Genomic DNA, 5505 nt, shown 5'->3' with positions numbered 1-5505 from the left:
GCTTTGATAAGAGGCGTTAGTGGAGATAGAGGGCCTAATTACATTAATTACTCTATACCTGGAGGAGAAATCTGAGTCAATAAGTTCTGCAGCCCTCTAATCTTTTCATAGAATAAAGCTGGAGGTGGACGCTGCCACGCTGCTGCCGCAGCTCAGCCTGTCTCTGTTTGATTTGCAGGAATGAAGTTATTAAACGGTCTTAATAACTGTGGAAATGGCTGCTCATTCTTCACAGCGTTGTCAGTCCCTTCACGTCACAGACCTCTTTAAATGTCTTGCTGCGGCTGAAGTGTGAAAGTCGAACACAACGTCCGGATCATTCTGATCAAACAAGCAGCAACAAAACAGCTGCAGGACGTTTGGTGCTATGAGGAGAGAGGCACTGACGCCAAACCGAGAGCCTGTTTACTGACAGAAGAATCCTCAAAGGCCCATCTGGTGCCTCTGTCAAGTTATGTCCAGTGTATCTGAGCTCACATGCTGCTCTGTATGAACTACAGTCCAGGAGAGAATCCCGGTCAATGTCTGGGAGCAACGAGCTACAGTTTGTAATTCTGCAGGTTCTTCAAGTTGTTGAATGAGACTTTGTATCAGGACGTGAATCCTTCATGTCTGTTTCATATTTTCTCTTAGGGTTTATTCATTGACAGACACCTTTTTGTTGTGATCACCAGTTTTTGTCAGTTTAGCGACATTAACAGTCGTGGTTTAGGTAATTACCCTTTGTTAGCTCCAGAAAACTGTATTTTCTGTAGATGTTGATTAAGTTTGCAAATGTTTGTTTGGTGTAAGTTAAGATGGACAATATGAGTCAGCTCTCAGTCTCTGACAGATCCCACTGCAGCCTCGGTTGTGCGCTTGGCTGAGAGTCTTTTTGCACACAGACCTTAATTGATTAGCAGCCCAATTAAAGAGCAGCGACAGAGGCGAAGGATGGAGGACGAGGTGGCAGAATCACGGCACTTTCCTCTCCTTCTCTTCTGAGTAATTCTTTTACTGAGGATCTAAATCAGGTTTGCCTCAGACTGATAATGAGTGTCTGGGCTATCTAAACATGCACTCAAAAGTCAGTTCAGTCCTTCAGCTGAGACAAAGCAGAGGAATTACACAAAACACATCCTGAAGAGTTTTATCAGGAGTTCTGGGCTGTTTGGATTTGTAGATGTGTGTCAGTGTTAAGAGTAAAGGTAAAGTCATCAGTACATTTAAGAATGATAAATTGATCCTTTAATGGGTCATCCCTGTCTCGTTAACCTTCGCCTGCGTGCAAATGATGTGTTGGATTAAACAGTGGGGTCTGAACATGGCAGGCACTACATCTCCTGACTGGCTGTGTGGATCGACACATTGATCAAAGCATCACGTCCAGGATCTCCGGCACTCCTGCCGGCTCCGAGCCATCCATCACGTGTCACTTCTCCGGTTCAGGTGGCAGAGTCGTCTAACATTTTTATAAATGGCTTCTGCTCCACATACCTGCACAGGAAATATGTGCCATTATAATGTCCTTCCAAAGTCAAATGGACACATGTGCAGGATGCCACAGGACAAAAACACTGGACGTCTGTAACCTGCCGTCCAAACTCCTGAGGCTGTAAAGTGTGCTACACTTGGAGAGATGGATAAAAGGACAACTCACTGTTTTCTGTGAAGTCTGTGCTGAGGGTGACACTAAAGTAATGTTCATGTCGTTACCTCAATCAAAGGGTTTACCTTCTGTTCAGCAGGCATCTCTGTCTCTGTCAGACTCCGCTCTAAGTCATGGGATGTTCATCAGAAGAACAGGAACTTTAGTCAGTTTGATGATGTCTAGAGGCTGAACTGAACGTTACATGGCTGCCGATCTAAACCTCCAACATTTGTCAGGAGGAGGAGGTTGGGATGGATGGATGGGACAACAAAGCACAGGACTTTCCTGCCGGACTCTGGAGTTTGAGTCCTTTATAGAAAAACTGTAGATGATTATGTTTCCAACAAAAATTGAGACGTGGTTGCAAGAGTAAAAACTGAGATTTATGCTTTTTAAAAAGTGATTTTTGTTTCCTAACATCGTGTTTAAGGATAAAACTGAGGTCACTTTATGTCACAAACTCTTATTATGTAGCATTAATTATGTTAGAACAGTAATCCTTAAACAAAAAACAAACTGAAATGAAAATAAACTGAGGAAATATGAAGTTAAGGTAAAAGTTGGAATAAATCAATAGTATCACAGTATTTGTGCAAAAAAACACCTTAGCAACACGTCCACAGATTGAAGTCAGACAGTACTGTGTGTACAACATTTATGAGGCACAAATACAACAGATTTGATAATAAACAGTATATTATTACAGTTTCCACACTGCTGATACTAAAAGGAACCATCCTGGACCTTCAGGGACTGTTACAGTTTAAAGTCTGGGAACTCTAAAGTTCTGGATTCCCAGCTGCAATAGAATGCACCATCCTTATTAAACATATATACTAGTTAAGCTTTGTCAACTTATGAAGCAACAGATGTTGCTCAGTTGTTTTTATCAATATAAACTTTTATTTTTATGACGGTGACTTTGAATCAACACATTGATGGTAGAACATAATCCAGACAGAGGAGTTTGTGTGAGACCTGATCAGTCACCTACTAACGGATGAGACGTGCGGGACATTGGTGACATCCAGCAGCCCTTGTAAATATCACAGGGGCCACGGTGGCATTTGGCAGGGAGGAGGTTGGGGTGGATGAGTGGGTGACAAAACACAGGACAGTTTGTGTTTGGTTGATATTGCTCCTCACTGTCGGGACTGTAGCCTGTGACTTTAATAAATGTTTTTTCTGAAATCTTCCACTCACAGCAGGAGTTCCTACAGCTGCACGTCCCGGAGGTCAAAGTGGAAATCTAGCCCCCTGCTATTCATAAAGTTTTGGTTTTCCTCTGACCTGTCGCTGCGTAGAGATGAACTGACCTCATGTTGAGGCAGAAAACTAAATATACAATGAGAGGTGATAATAATAAATCAAAGGCATGTATCAGTACAGGATTATAAATCTAGGCTGCAGCGTGGCCATGCCTCTCTATTAGGGAGGTGTCAGACGTGATAGGAGGGCTCTGCTCCGCCCTTCAGGGAGCTCGAGCAGCAGCAACACTCCACCCACACTGTTCCCTGTGTTAAAATGCAAATTGCTTTTTCCTGACCCCTATGCAGTGGACAGGGGGGGGGCTGTAGCGTTCAAAGTGACCTGCTGACAGGACGAGACAGCTTAGCAGATACGATCGGCCCTGGAAACAGAACAGCCGGCAAGAGAAAAACACCAACATGTACCCTGCCATAGCATGCAGTATGTTTAACCCTGAGCAGTCCAACTCAGCTGTGACCTAAATATTTTTAGAGGTTTTCATGCTGCTTTGAAAAACCTACTTCTGCTTCCTGGTGTTTGCAAAGATCTGTTCAAAGGTTGCTGTTCCAGTTATCTTCATTCTTTATGCACCGTTCACCATTTAATCAAAGGCATATACTACTATACAGTACTGCCCTAGTGGTTGTAGGTGGTATTGCAGCTGTTGTACATATCATTAAGCACTGATGACATCAACTCATCGCAGGCTGCATGAGGGAGATGACCACATAGTTAACAGCAAGTATATCCCCAGCCTCACATTTAATCTGTTGGTTTCCTAATGGCCTGACAATTGCTCACATCCAAGACCTAATCCAGATCAGAAGAAGTGCTGGAAGGTGAATTTTGTTTCCTTTAGACAGCCTAGCTGGTGGTTTCCCTGCGTTTCAGCTGGATGACTCACATTTACCTCAACAAACAAAACAGACGAGCTGTACTCATTTTTATCAAACTGCTCCATTAAATTTATGATGTTAAAGCCCAAATCACACTTTCATTTAATTAAATTTTTATTTAACAGCCAGTTTAAATAAATGTTGCGCTATTAAAACTCTAAATGTCCTTTTCACACAGTAAAATTATGACTTCATGGCCTTATCAGACTTTATAGTGCAGATAATTTCAGATCATTTGTATTTTTGACACATTTTTAAATAAAACCAGAACATGTTGCAGAGTTGCAGCATTTCACTATTAAAGCCAGCTTCCTCAGAGGGATACAGCCCAGATTGCACAATAAAATATTAAACTAACACAACATGTTAGTGGGGTGAGCCCGGAGGAAGGCTCCGGCTCACAGCAGACTGACGTAAATCTGTTCTAAATTTCTGGAGCTGACAATCATCTTCAGCAGAGGGCCTTTCTGGGCTGCTTCTGTCGCCTCTTATCTGTCTGCCCGAGGACACCCAGGAGACTGACACATATAATAAATGTGTGAGTGCAGAGTCTATGCGTGTATCCCCAGAGACTATTTCTGTGCAACTGCACAACAAAGCCGTCCTGTAAAATAAGAATGACGACAGTAAGAATACAATGGAATTAGGATGTGTGCACTTTTGCTGATGAAGTGTTCAAATTTATTTAAATCTCTCTGTTTGTAAAATGGTTTTAAAGTTATAAATTTGCCAATAGATTTGTTTATATGCTGCTTTAACCTAAAACACAGTTTACCTGTGTGCTAGGGTTGAAGATGCTGATCTGGCCATCAGGTTAATGAGAGGGTTACATGATGATGTCAGCCTTTGAGTTTAGTTTACGCTATGTGTAGCAGTCTGTATATAGACAACCTGGATTAGGAAAAACCTTCAAAACAAGAGGTTAATGCTCGTAGAACATGTTGTGATGGAAATGTGATCACATTTGTGAATTTATGGGTTTATAGTAATGAGTTGTAGCATCTAGCTGTTGCTGATGCTAAAAATCTAATTTGTAGGAGACAGAACTGGATGTTCTGCATCTATAGGATCAGTATTTACACATATATACGATAAGTCTAAGAAGATTAATGAAATGAATAAGTAAATAATTAACTCCTTTCTTTAGGTTGCTGCTGCAGAAACGCGTACTGAACTCATTGAAAGACATCAGTAGGATAAAAGTGTTTATTCATTTTTGGCCAGACTAGTATTGAACCACATTTGTTCTCCACTTTAAATTCCTCCACTACTGTATCTTCATGCTGCTTCCATGTGAGACTGGACACATATCGTTTTTTTCCAGGGCAGTCTTGAAATTAAGTTTCACACAAATACATGTTTACTTATGTATCATTTTGTATTAATCAATTAAAACCCTGGTTAGTCAGGTTAATTATAGTCATGGGCTGATTTTATAATATTAGAATCTACCTGTATTTTAAACATTTAGTATTGGAATAAAGAAATGCATGATAAACTGGACAGAGGGAACAGAGATACTTTAGTTTTGCTGTTCTGTTCTCTCTTCTCTTTTACTCACCCCAACCGGTCGAGGCAGATGGCCACCCATCCTGAGCCTGGTTCTGTTGAAGGTTTCTAGTTGTTGGGTTTTCTATATAATTCTGTGTACAGTTATATTTTATATGGTGTTAAACCTTAAACACTGTAAAGTGCCTTCAGATGACATCTGTTGTTATTTGGTGCTTTATA

The sequence above is a fragment of the Anabas testudineus genome, chromosome 4 (assembly GCF_900324465.2).
Source record: "Anabas testudineus chromosome 4, fAnaTes1.2, whole genome shotgun sequence".
NCBI classification, from domain to species: Eukaryota; Metazoa; Chordata; class Actinopteri; order Anabantiformes; family Anabantidae; genus Anabas; species Anabas testudineus.
This window is presented reverse-complemented; position numbering follows the sequence as displayed.